A 14,642-nucleotide genomic window follows, 5' to 3' on the forward strand; every position below is an offset into this window, starting at 1 on the left:
CACACTCGTGACTTCTGGCCACTTCCGGCCGATGGCAGAAATGGGGCGGCAGGGAGGAACGCTGCCGCCCCAAGGGGCTTAAAACTGACAGCGCGCTGGCGGGGGAAATGCGGCGGGAGGGGTGAGTACACCCTCCCCCGCCCTTAAAGCGCTACCCCCGCTGGCGCCGAAATGGCCCCAAACCCGAAATGTTTCGGAGGCCTTTACAATGGCCTCCGAAACGTTTCGGGCACATGCCTAATGGAGTCCTCAGCCAGCTGGAATCCAGGGAAGTAGAAGGCAGATTGGCCAGCCTGAAGAACACACACATGTGGGGTCAAAGGGAAATGCATGGGTGGGCATATTGCTATTGCAATGACTCGACAAAGCAAATGTTGGCACACCAACATTTAATCAACTGTCTTGATGGCAGAGTTTGCCATGACTGCATTTTACAGAGCAGTCCATCTTATTTGTTTGTTTGTTATTTCTCTACGTAAACCACTTTGGAAACATTTGTTGAAAAGTGGTATATACACATTTATTGTTGTTTTAGTGTGGTTAATCCATTTCGTAGGACTTGCTTTTTGTCCTAAGACCCCTGTTTACTCTATATGGAAATGCAGCTTCATTACAAGTTCAAGGATCCAGATGCTTGCCCTCTCCAGGCTGTTTGCACTGGTTCAGGTTATGTGACTAGGCAATTTTTGTTTGGGAAGGAAGGGAACAGCTTGGGCTGGGGCAGTGACTGCTGGTTTTGCCTCTGCCCCACCTTTCTCCAGATGTGTGTCATCTCTGGGCTGCTGCTGTTGCTGCTATATAGGGCAGGCTGGCCCAAGGGCATGAGACTCTTGGTGCGAGCCGAAGGGCAAGAGCACAAGGGCTCTTGTCCTTGTGGCTCTCAGTCATGGGGCGAGCTGCCTGGGGCCCAGAAGACCTTCCTCATTTTCCATCAAGAAGCCAGCATGAGAGCTTGAATGAGAGCATGAGTCCTGGGCCTCGTTTTTATCAAACAGAGGAGCTGTGGTTGGTCAGGTTGAGGGGATGTGTCTGGGAGAGCAGGAAAGTGGGGATAGAGTGGGGGCAGCAATATCGCAGAGAGCGGGCAGAGGGAGGTGTGACGGTGGGAGATGGGCAGCCTGCTACAGGGGGAAATGGTCCAGGCAATTGAGGCCTGTTCCTTTTTCCAGCTCTTCTCCCAACCCTCTGACCCCAAGGAGCTCTGAGAAAACTCCCTCGACAATTAGGGTGCTGCTGCTGAATGCCAGGCGGGCAACGCTAAATCATCTCATCCATGATTTGATTGTGGATGAGCATGCTGACTTGGTATGTGTGACAGAGACCAGGTTGGATGAACTGGGCAGGTTAGGTCTTTCTCAGCTCTGTCCTCCAGGTTTTCTGATCATGCAGCAGCCCCGCCTGGAGGGTCGGGGAGGGGGTGTTGCAGTCATCTATTGAGAGACCTTTCCCGTTTCCAGGTGCCCGGTCAGGCAATCTCAGAATTTTGAGTGTTTGTCCTTGAGGGTGGGCCTCCAAGATAGGCTGGGGATTCTGCTGAGGTAAAGACCACCCTGCTGCACTTCAGTCTCCCTAACTGAGCTAGCGGGGGTGGTCTCAGAGGTGACCTTGGGTTCCCCCAAGCTTATTGTTTTGGGGGATTTCAATGTCCACGCTGAGCACCCCACCCAGTAGGTGCAGCTCAGGATTTCATGGCCTCCATGGCAAACATGGGCCTGTCTCAGTTGGTATTGGACCCTACCCACATGGCAGGACATACTCTAAATCTGTTTTTTTCCAACCGGGGAATAAATGATCTAGAGGTTGGGGAGTTTGAGATAACTCCCTTGTCATGGACAGATCATCATCTGGTGGGGTTTAGTTTGACTGCTCCATCTGCCCTCTGCAGGAATGGTCCACCCCCAAAGGCTTATGAATCCACTTGGATTCCAGATGGCCCTCGGGGAGTTTCAAGTGTCCAGAGCTGGTGACCCTGTTGAGGCCCTGGTTGATCTCTGGAATGGAGAGATGGCCTGGGCTGTTGACACGGTTGCTCCTAAACGCCCTCTCTGGCTTGGAGCCCATTCGGCTCCTTGGTTTTCTTCAGAGCTTAGGGCAATGAAACAACTCAGGTGACAGCTGGAACGACTCTGAAGGAAGAGTTGTGACAAATCCGACTGAAAGGCTAGAGCCCATTTTAGGGACTACTCCTTGGCGGTGGGAGTGGCGAAGAAATGCTTTTTCTCCGCCTCCATTGCATCTGCTCAGTGCAGACCAGCGGAGCTGTTTCATGTAGCAAAGACATTGCTGCACACATCCCCCCAGGTAATGAGGGAGGAATAATCTACAGCCCACTGTGATCAGTTTGCATGTCACTTTGTAGATAAAGTCGCTTGCATCCATACTGATTTGGACTCCAGAGTTTTGGCAGTTCCGGCAGACGTGCCTGTGGTCACATCTGGTCCTATTGTGTTGGATTCTTTTCAGTTGGTGCAGCCTAAGGATGTGGACAAGATCCTGGGCAGTGTGCGGGCAACATCGTGTGCTCTTGACCCTTGCCCTTCATGGCTAATAAAAACTGCCAGGGAGGGTACAGGCAGATGGTTGGAGGTGATCATTAATGCTTCATTAAGGGAGGGCAGTATGCCATTGTGCCTCAAGGAGGCGGTGGTAAGACCATTATTAAAAAAGCCCTCCCTTGATCCCTCCAACCTGGACAACTATAGACCTGTATCTAACCTTCCCTTTTTGGGCAAGGTGATAGAGCGTGTGGTGGCGTCCCAGCTGCAGAGGGTCTTGGATGATATGGATTATCTGGACCCTTTTCAATCTGGCTTCTGCCCTGGATATGGGACTGAGACTGCCTTGGTCGCTCTAGTGGATGACCTACGCTGGGAACTGGATGGGGGAGTGCATCCCTGTTGGTTCTGCTGGACCTCTCAGTGGCTTTCGATCCCATCAACCATGGGATCCTTCTGGGCTGCCTCTTGAGTATGGGAATCGGAGGCACTGCGTTGCAGTGATTCCAGTCCTTTCTTGGGGGAAGAGTCCAGAAGGTGGTGCTGAGGGACTACTGCTCGGCTCCGTGGCCATTGGCCTGTGGGGTCTTGCAGGGTTTGGTCATGTCCCCCATACTGTTTAACATTTACATGAAACTGCTGGTAGAGGTCATCCAGGGACTTGGACTGAGTTGTCAGCAATATGCAGATGACGCTCAGCTCTATCTCTCCTTGTCACTTGATCCTAGGGAGGCGGTGGATGTCCTGAATCGGGGGCTGAAGGCCATGATGGGTTGGATGTGGGCTAATAAACTGAGACTGAATCCGGACAAGATGGAGGTAATGTTGGTGAGTAGGAGAGCCATTCAGGATGAGGAGATTTTACCGGTTCTGGATGGGGTTGCACTCCCCTTGAAGGAGCAAGTACACAGTTTGGGGGTATTACTGGATCTGGCTCTGCTTTTGGAAGCTCAGGTGGAGGGGTGCCTTTGCACGGCTTCAGCTAGTGCGCCAGCTGCGTCCCTTTCTTGAGAAGGCAGATCTGGCCACAGTTACCCATGTCTTAGTCATGTCACGGCTGGATTACTGTAACACGCTTTATGGGGGGTTGCCCTTGAAGAATATCCGGAAACTGCAGCTAGTGCAAAATGTAGCAGCTAGGGTTTTATCTGGAGCTGCCCGATGGGAGCACATCACATCCATTTTGAAAGAGCTGCACTGGCGACCAGTTTGTTTCTGGGTCCCATTCAAGGTGTTGGTTTTGACCTTTAAAGCCCTTAACAGTTTGGGCCCTGGATATCTGAGGGACTGCCTGCTCCCAAGGGTTGCTGCCTGCTTGACAAGGTCATCTGAGGGGGCTCTGCTCCGGGTGCTGACAATGAGAGAGGCTTGGCTGTCGTGCATGCAGGACAGGGCCTTCGCTGTTGCTGCCCCAGACTCTGGAATGCTCTCCTGGTGGTTATTCACTCCCCAGTCTCCATCACAGCTTTTAGAAAGCGTGTTAAATCCTGGCTTTTTACCCAAGCTTTTATATGATTGTCTCTGCTGCTGCTCTTTGTACTTTGTATTGTTTTTATGCTTGTGTTTTAAATTTTTTATTCAGATTTGTGTTATATTTTTAGCTTAACATTTTAATTGTGTCATTTTTACAATCTTGTTTTTAAATTCTGCTGTAAACCGCTTTGGGGTTGTTTTAATGAAAGGCGGTGTATACATTTAAAAATAAAATAATAATAATAAAAATTTCCTCTGGACACTAAATGCTTGTCTTTGCAACAGTCTTGCTCAGGCTGAATGCTAAGATACGGAATGGAGGGAAGGCTATCTTGTGACACACCATTTTCCATGTGATTTCAAGAACTGGAGAAGAATGGAGAAGAAAATTAATGTCAGCAGCTCAAGCCACCAGTTTGAGAAAGAAGCATGCAAAGCAGCTTCTGCAACATTTAAAAACCCACTGGCATGGCTTGTGAAGGTGTGGAGGCTCCATGCAGGGGTGGAGCCAACATTGAGCAAAGGGGTTCAAAGAACCTGGGCCACCCCCCCTCCAGGGGCCCCGCCTCATGCCCCAGACACTCCCCCACATCTGATGCCAGATGCAATGGGCGTGGCTAACCACTCCCTGTGTCTGACATCAGACCCTGATGCATGGGGCGGGGCTAGGGGGCCCGCAATGGTGGACTGAGCCTGGACTGCCACTGGCCTCCCTCTGTGCCTGGCTCTGTGCCTGCTAAGGAGTGCATCTTCACTCTTCCACTCTATTCTCATTGGGAATAATGGGGTTAGTAGTGGGAGTGGGAGGATACACTCTTTATTAGGCACAGAGCCCCCCTCCCCCCAGCTTTTCACGCTGAGCTGGCAAGGGTTTAAAGTGCCGGAGAAGCAGCAAGCACACTGTTGCTTAAACAGGCACCTCACTGTGTGGTGTGTACTACTTTTAATATAGGGGGGTCCCCAAAAGAGAAAGCAAAGGATGATCTCCCAAGATAGGTTCGTAATCTTACGTATTGCCGTTTTGTGCACTGAACAGTGAAGCTTAGTTCTCTAGGAAGGAAAATGAAGCAAAATAGAAAATGTGTTCGAGGAGATATTCAGCTCTCATTTCATAACCATTCAAAATCATGTTGGGCTAATATATGACAAATACTTATTGTACCACGAGATTAAAACATAGGAATAACCATTTCCCCTCTTACTAGCAATTTAAGAGCACTTTCGAAAAAGGTTCTGAAAAGAATATAAGGATTTGCATGTGAAAGCTGAAGAATTAGAAGGAAATTGGAAGGGAACAATAATCTGGATGCTGATACATTCTGTTTGCTATGTACACTGCTTTTAGAATTTTGTTGTTGTTGAAAAGTGGTGTGTGTGTATGTATATGTGTGTGCATGTGTGTGTGTGTGTGTGTGTGTGTGTATATATATATATATATATATATATATATATATATATATATATTCTAAATCACACCAGTGACATACCGGTGCCGTTACTAGGTATTAGCTCTCTTCATTATCGTCTAACTCTCAGTCCTGCTGTCTCTGTACTTGGGGAATTTGGAGTGGCGAAGCTAATCAGGCACAACTGGGGAGGCTGAAAATTAAAACTATTTAGGAAAAACATATAGCAACCTCCTCATTGTGTGGCAAGCAGGAAAGGGGCACAAATTGATCCTGCTAGCTGCTTTTTTCTGCTGTCATTTACTTCTTCTAGTAGAATCTGCATGAGACCAGAAATGGAAGTGATGAGTACTGTCTTCACCCTCAGGGTTTTGCGCCTAGAAGCTAGCTTCAGATCATGCTGTGTTGAGCTAAAGTCTTGGGCTGGTCTTGTGGTAGCAAGCATGAAATGGTCCCCTTAGCTAAGCAGGGTCTGCCCTGGTTGCATATGAATAGGAGACTAGAAGTGTGAGCACTGTAAGAGATTCCCCTCAGGGAATTGAGTTGCTCTGGGTAGAGCAGAAGGTTTCAAGTTCTGTCCGTGGCTTCTTCAAGATAGGGCTGAGAGAGATTCCTGCCTGCAACTGTGGAGAAGCTGCTGCCAGTCTGTGAGGACAACACTCAGCTAGATAGACCAATGGTCTGACTCAGTATATGGCAGCTGCCTATGTTTCTATGTTCCTAAAGTACTAGGTCCTCTTTATAACTCTCCCCCACTTTTTCCTGTGTGTGCCTGCCATGTTGCTGACGCTGTATGGAGTCTCACAACAGAGGCTAGTATTTTTGGGTAGCCTCAGCCTCAAAGCCTCATAAGACGCTTCACCACTGGGAATTTCTGGCTATGGCTGGGATTGGGAAACTGATATGGGTGAGCTAGGTGAAGCCAACTTGAAGAGTCAGGAGGAAAGGATTTTTAGTCTTTTAAAGAAGATAGGTTAAGGCCTACCTGTCATTGTCTAACCTATCATAGTCACTGGTGTTCACATGGATGTGCCTGGGATTCACTGATGAACAGGGACCTTCAGGTTATGGAAAGGACAAGAAGCGTTGTCCATCAGGTTTGGGTAGGAAGAAGGCCATAGTCTTTTGTAGTCACACCTTGAAACCATTATTTGTGCCTTTAAGAGTTAGACCCCACAACTATGATACTCTCGGTATGAGCTTGCCCTTGAAGTCCATTGGAACACTGCAGCTGCTGCACCGCAGGGCATGAATCTATCTCTTGATGGAAATGGGGCATCGGGAGCTCACAGTTCTTGTGTTCCATGGTCTGGACTGATTCCTTGTTCCAGACCAAATACAACTTGTGCATAGTTACAACTCTGTAAACATTGTTGACTGATTCCACTGGGGGTAGAGTGGATCCCTAGCATCATTTTTTGGTGCAGGTTAAAGTCAACAGGAGTGGGTTTCTTCAAAGGATTTGCACATTACACTGATTTTGCTAGATAACTGAACACTTCTCTCCCAGTTCTTAGAAAAGTGGCTTGCACAGCCCAGTTAGTTGTGTTATTTGGATTCTTACAGATCTAGATCACACCTATGCAAGCTCGCCAAAACAATTCCATTATTTGTGCCTTTAAGTGTTGGACCCCACAACTATGATGCTCTCTGCATGAGCATCATACCAAGCAGACATTTTAACACCAGAAGCAAAACCTTTCTGTTGCCCATGTGATTGCCTGATTTGGCTCTTGATCACTCTTGATGTGATGTGATTTGATGTGATTTGATCACTTTGATCCAGTGATATGGTGTAGGCATGTGCTAGTTCTACAATTGCACACAATTCCCCTATGCACAAGAGCTTCCCCGTTTCCTCAAAGACAAGGGCAAATCCCACAGAAAAAAAAGATGCACAAATGATTCTGGGGGGGAAATACGGTGGTGGTGGGGGAACCCCTGAATGTGTAAAGAATTGCAGTTTAGGTATTAAATGATTATCTTAATTTAGGCCTGAGAATGTTTCAGTTAGCTCTTGCAGCCTAATCACTGGCAGCAGCTTGATGGGCAGATGTTCCCCTCCATATTATGAAATGTAGATATAGAAGACTAGAGTTGCACACAACATATACTATTATAAGTTAGTAAGTAAGTAAGTAAAACTTTATTTCGGTCTTAGACCAGCAATACAACAATATAAAACAAATAAGAAAATAATAATAATCTAAAATCAGACTACATTTATACACATTTGGCATATTATATAACAATATTTGGCCACAATATGAATAACATCTGAATTAGGATTAGTGAGCAAATAGTTTAAATAAAAATCAGCTCCACTACCCGGAAGATTAATCAAAAGTGGGGCAATGAGTTGGTGTCATGTGTCTGTAATAATCACAATACAGAAGAACATGAGCGGTTGTTTCAGTGTTACCAGATCCACAAGAGCATAATCTTGATGCATATGGTATACTATTATAAGTTGAAAGTGGGTGGTGGCAGGAGGCCCCCCTGGGTCTTTGGAGGCAGGTACATGTTTAACTCTTTTTAAAAAATTAACTTCTCAATTTTAACTCTTGGGGGGGGGAGGGGGCTCCGAAGCCCTTCAGGTCAGGCACCAAAATTATCTAGGTACATATATGTGTTAAATAAAGAAATACTTTCCACTGGAAAATAGAGTAGAAAAGCAGTTTATTGTCATACCAGATGTGCCAATAGAAGGACCACCTTCCCTCATATGAAAGGGTCGGTTGCTATCTTGCAAGAGGGCCTTCTCCATGGTGGCCATCAATATGTGTAACTCCCTGCTCCAGGAGATTTGGTTTGTGCCCAGTTTATCTTATTTCTGACATCAGTTGAAAACCTGGCTTTTCTAACAAACATTCAGTTAGCTTTGTGCTTTCATTTTGCTGACTTTCCGGTTGGCTGTTTTTTTACTGTATATAATGTTTGCTTTTGCTTTGCTTTGCTTTTTTCTTCTTTGCTTATTTAATCTGACTGTTGCTTTGGATCCTGTTGCGAACTGACTTAAGCTATCTTTCAATTGGAAAGGTGGAATATACATTTGCTCAAATAGATAGATAGATAGATAGATAAAATTAAGGAGTGTTTGGGGGATTGTACCCACTCCCTTGTTGTGAAACCCTGCCCCTGAGGATTATTTCACATCAAGCTGCCCTTAATGGCATAAGATCAGGCTAGAGCAGCTATTAGGAGTCATTTGGCAACTGTAGTCCCAGATGATGACCTGGTGTGTACCGTGTGCCTTAATGAAATAGCTGGTGTTGCATGTTATGGAGGTCTGGAGCAAAAAGCATCTCGGTTGGCCTGATATTTGAACATGTTTGTTTTTTGTTGCTAGGATTGATTGTTCATTGGGAATCTGCAAGTCATGTGTAGGGGTAAGTAGGTCTTTCCCCCTTCCTGTACCTGTAATGTGTAGGAGCCATCTGTGAGCATACATCAGTTGGGAACGCATTTCATCTGGTTTTCAAAAAGGCTTTGGAAATTAAATGAATAAGGAATAATTGTAATGAATTTTCAGACGTTCTGATAATTGAATGAATATTTGCACTCAGTCCTACGCAATGGGCATGGGCGGAACACACTCCTTAGTTATTGCATAACTAATTGCGTAAGTGCAGCTCTGCATGAGAAGATGGAAGCTGGTGGGCCCAGGAAGCTATCTGTTGGTGGAAAAAACTAGAATGGAATACTGGCAATACTCACAATATTGGCACTTGATCCCTTCTTTCCTGTAATGGGTGCTGGGAGTTGTCTCCCATCTCTGTGCTCAAAGTTCGTAAACCTATTTCTATTTGGACAAGTTTTCCAAGGGCAGTGCAGGGATGCTCGAGGGTATTTTGAAAATGGTGGGGTGTTATCTGGGTGGAAATTTTTTTTGCAAGGCAACCACTGCCTGATGAGATATTCCATGAATAGCTGCTTTGAATATCGCCTTAGAAGGCAGCCTCCATGAGAAGTCTTGCAAATCTCACATTTTGCCTGCCTTATGGAAGAAACTCATGGGAAGGTACAAAATTATCTACCCCCATTTCCCCTTCCCTGGAGTAGGTGGAAGTGAGTGGAAGGAACTTCAGGCAGCAGAAGCAGACTGAGAAAGGATATCAAGAGCCTTGAAGGCACACGAGCAAAGCAGACATTTCAGGCAGGGGTGTAGGGAACCTGGAGAAGAAAGAACACATAGTCAGCGAAGGAAGTGCTTTACCAACTGGAAGGGAGTGTGTGTGTGTGTGTGTGGTGCATTCGTGCCCAGTGCCAGCCACGCCCCCTACAACAGCATGCTGACATGCAGGGGGGGGAGGCATGGCGATGCACACGATGGCAATGGCGGCCTGTCCTGGGGCTACCAGCAACCTTGCTACATCCCTGAGTTCAGTTATGAATTATGGTCACCCACATGCAACTATATCAGGCAGCAGAGATACAGGAAGGGGCTGAAAGGCATCGTCTCACACTGTGTAGGAGATGGCAGTGGTACACCCCTCCTGTATTCTACCAAAGACAACCACAGGGCTCTGGGGTCTACAGGAGTCAACACTGACTCGATGGCACACTTTACCTTCTACATGCAAGTTGGTGTCACAGGACAGAAGATTATGCCTCTCTTGCCACTTGTCTCTTTGAATAATCACTTTTTTGTTTATCTGATCAACAGGGCTAATTTCTTTGCTTTTAAAATATAAAGCAATTTGAACTGGAGGAAGGATGGGAACTGGTCTTGAAAGAACCCTCTTTATAATCTATAGGAAGCTTGAACTCATCTATATAAAACTTGAACTCATCTATATAGACTTTTCCTTTCCTTTTATCTAAAATAACTCCAGCTGTGTCATGTCTGTGTCTTCCATTCTAATTGCTTGCTGTAATCTCTGAGATTTGAGACTTTCATCAAAAATGAATGGGAGGAATATGGCTTGATTTCTTCTCCTCTCTCTCTCTCTCTCTTTCTGCATGTGTGTGTTGGTAAATAATGTAAGTGGCTCTTTTCCCCTTTCCATATAAAGGATCTTGACTTATTAAAAGTATCTTTTCAAGATGATTGTCACAGAATGGACAAATGGAGAATAAATAAATACTCTGTTGCTCTGTACAAAGGTCAGTGTTACAACTCAGATAAAAGCACAAGCGAAAAGAGTGCTGGCCTACTATTTTAAAAAAAAGATGGAAATAATTATGAGACTTTCTGTTGGCTTTCAGATAGATTCACAAATGCTGCTAGGTTCCACTCAAAAGCAAGTGCTGCTGGCTGCAGTGGTGGGGTGTCTCTGTGCATACTAAGCAGAGCATAGTTGTTCTGTCACTGCTCCCATTATCCCCAGTATTTAGCTGTGCATGCAGAAGGCCCCAGGCTCAATTCTTGGCATCTCCAGGTAGGGATGGAAAAGAGACCTGCCTGAAACCTTGCAGAAGCTCATGCCAGTCAGTGTAGACAGTATTGAACTAGATGGACTAATGATCAGACTTGATGCAAGGCAGCTTCTTCTGTTCCTGTGTTTAAATGATGTTCCATATGCAAGAGCTTCTGCATTCCTCATAAGGATGGGACAGTCTAGAAAACTAGAACTTCAGCCATTTAGCCAGCATGGAATGCCTGAAAAGAATGTCACTCTTTCCTAGGCCTTGTTTGGCTATGATCTCTGTCTTGCCTCCCATCTGATCAATTCAGGCCTGGAACATTATGGAGCTGTTCACATGAGCAGCCCTACCCAGGTCTGAACAGCTCTACCTGGATAGGGCTGCTTGTGTGGAGCTCTGGGATAGGGCCTGATCCCAGCACTGCCCTGTCACGTAGTCTGGGTTTTTTTTTAAACCTAGGCTTATACTGAGGGAAGAGAGAGCATGCACACCCTCTTACCTCAGTCCTCAGTCGTGTGGCAGAATGGATTGCCTGCAGCCCCTTTCAGGCTGTTGGCAGCTGATCCGACCATAGAGGTTGTGGGAAGGAGAGTCTCCGTTTCTAGACTGCCTTCAATGCACCACGCAAACAGCTTTCTGGAGGCAAGGCATCCTTCCCCCAGATTCTCTCTCGCCACGGCACTCGCTGCAGTGGTGATCGTGTGGCAGCGCAGCACAGCAAGAGGAAAACCAACAGCTGGTTGGGAAGGGGAAGGTAAGAACACTCCTGCCTTCCCACCACCCTCCCTGACTCTGTGATTAATAGGCGTGTGAACAACCTTTATGTGTGGTTCCTGCAGCCACCAAGTCAGAACTTTCTTGTTGGTGGAGGCAGGTTACACCTTCGGTTTAATCACCTGGTCAGCATTTGCTTGGAAGGGTACTATGTTAAGCTGCTAGACCAAGCAGAGACCTCCTCACCTGTCTCTTTCCTTCTCCTGACTCACTCCCTTCCAGCAATGACCACTGCTTGATTTAAGACGCTAGAGATAAGAAGAACTCTCCCCTATTATATTTTCTCTCTCTAATTCCTTTATCCAAACCAATAGGGAGGATGAGAAAGGTTTCTCCTCTTACTTCCTTGTCCACAAGCTCTTCAACTAACACAGATGGGTGATTGGCCCTCTCCAGTGCAAAGCTGGAGAACTGAGGGGCTGGAAGGGGGTAGTCTCTGACTTCCCTGCCCCACGTTGGTTCAGATAAGGATGGTGGTGGTTTGCCAGTTATTCTCCAGTGTGAAGGAGGAATCATATGTTTTGCAAAGCATATGGTCTTTGTTGTGTGGAACATGGCTTTTTAAGTGCCAACAAGCATGGAAGTACTTTTCCTTTAGTGGAGTAGCTATGTGATCCAGTTTTTCCTGATCCTTCGTTAGTAAAGAATAATAACTGTGATGTTCCCACAGGCTGCTGGGCCTTGAAAACTGGAATCATGCTTCTCTACACCAAGACCCTCTAATTGCTATCTCAGGCAATGTCTCTAGATTCAGTCAAGGAGACATGGAAATGACAGAAGCTACACTGTCCTTTTAGCAAGAGCATAACCTGGAGCTAGCAACTGCTTTAAAGGTCAATTACATGAAACGGGATTGCCGCTTAACAGTTTTGAGTTTAAAAATTCATTAAATACTAGGTGTCATCTTCTTCAGCCACCGCTCTAATGAATGTATTTGCATCTCATCAAACCAGGGGTTGTTCACTTTCATAACCTTCTTATACGTTTCAAATTTCCTCTGTGCGTTGGGAGCTTAGATAGGCAAATTTGCAGTGTTAAGCCTGATGCTACAGAGGAAATACAATAGCACTGGCAACATTATTCCCATCTGAAATAGAAACTTTCCCAAAATTTTGAATGGTCTTTATCAGGATGTGTGTGTGTGTGTGTGTGTGTCTGTGTGTGTGTGTTTAGGATGACCATTAAGTGCCGTGAACTGGTTTTTCCTGGCTGTCTCCTAGATCCCCTCTGCCACCTCAAACCCTTGCAAGCTCTTCATCCATAGTGTGTTACAGTTTTAAAAGCCTTTTAAATCCTCCTTCTCACAGTCCCTTTTAAATCCTCCTTCTCTAGAATAGACAGCATCCTCAAGTACATCAGATGTGCAGAGTAATGGTTAGGAACACAGGAACATAGGAAGCTGCCTTATACCAAGTCAGACCATTGATCCATCTAACTCAATGGAGAAACCTGCAGGAGAGAAGAGGAGGAACATCTTCCCCCAGGCAGACCCCAGGGTCAGGGACTGGGTGCCTGCCTTCTGCTTCTGCCCCCTGCCCCGCTTACTATCTGCCCCCCAGGACAGGCTGCTGGACTGTGGTGAGGCTTTGCAGGACTGGGGCCCACAGGGGGTGACTTGTCAGTTTCCTGGACTCCATCTGCCGGAGCTTGCTGCTCAGGGCTATTTAGGGCGGGGATGCCACCAAAGGGGCAACATCAATGGGGGTCGCCCCTTTGGGGGAGTCACTTGGGAGGACAGCGAGGGTGAGGGCTAGGCCTCCTGGCCCAGGTATTTGTATTTAGGGGGTGCCTTTAATAGTGGGGCTTCTGTTTTAATTAGTCTTGGGTGAGATTGTTTTAGAATGTGTCTGGGCTTACCTGGAGATGGGAAGACAGGGGGGGTGTCCAACTGACTGTGGGGCGACAATTCCGGCGGTGGTGGGGAACAGAAGAAGAAACATTGGCAGGTCGGTGGGTCATTACAGGGGAAGGGGACTTGGAAATCTAATAGCTGTTTCCCCTTCCGGCTGTCCTACCAGCTCTTTGACCTTGGGGAGCAGTGCTGACCACCCTTGGAACCTCACCTTGCTCCTCTGTAATGCCAGGTTAGTCCAGAACAAATCAGAAACTATCCATGATTTGATTCTGGATGAAGGAGCTCACCTGGTATGTATTGCAGAGACCTGGTTGGGGGAGGCTGGTGGCCTGGCCTGGTCCCAGCTTCTCACTCCAGGGTACTCTGTTAAGGAGCAGGTGAGGGACCATGGGTGGGGAGGTGGAATGGCTGTGGTCTATAAGAACAATATCTCCTTTACCAGGATCCCTGTTGAGGTGTCGGACCATATTGAAAGTATGTACTTAAGTTTGGGGACCAAGGATAGCCTGGGACTTCTGTTGGTGTACTTATCGCTCCGCTGCTCAACAGAGTCCCTAACTGAGCTGATGGACTTGGTCTCGGGCTTGGCGTTGGAGTCTCCCAGGCTTGTGGTGCTGGGGGACTTCAATGTTCATTTCAGGACAAAATTTTAACTAATATTTTAGCTATTTGTTTGTTTGTTGTAAACCACCCAGAGATGTGAGTTTTGGGCAATATAGAAGTGTGTTAAATAAATAAATAAAATACAACAAATAACTCAGTGCTATCTACACTGACTGATAGCGGCTCTCCAAGGTTTCAGTCAGAAGTCTCTCTCAGCCCTACCTGAAGATGCCAGGGAGTGAACCTGGGTCCATGCAAGCAGATGCTCTTCCACAAAGCTATGGTCCCAATGGGGAGGTCTTCGAAGGGGAATATCTTACAGCAGACAGCACTCACATGTAGTCACCCATCCAAATGCAAGCCAGAGTTGACCCTGCTTAGCAAATGGGACAATTCATGCTTACTACCCCAAGATCAGCTCTCCTTCCCAAGAGTGTAAGAGTGATGTACTATAAGTTGGCAAGACTGCGGTTCAAACCCCCATTCAGCCATAAAGTAAACTGAGTGACCTTGAACCATTCACACTCCATCTAAAACTAGCAGGTTTGTTGAGAGGATAAAGTGTATATATGTGTGTGTGTGCGCGCGCGTTACACAGGAAAGTCTTGTACTCTGCTTTTAGATTCTTGGAGGAAAGGTCGAATAAACATCTAATAAATAGTATATTTA

This window comes from Hemicordylus capensis, chromosome 4, assembly GCF_027244095.1.
Source record: "Hemicordylus capensis ecotype Gifberg chromosome 4, rHemCap1.1.pri, whole genome shotgun sequence".
Classification (NCBI taxonomy): domain Eukaryota; kingdom Metazoa; phylum Chordata; class Lepidosauria; order Squamata; family Cordylidae; genus Hemicordylus; species Hemicordylus capensis.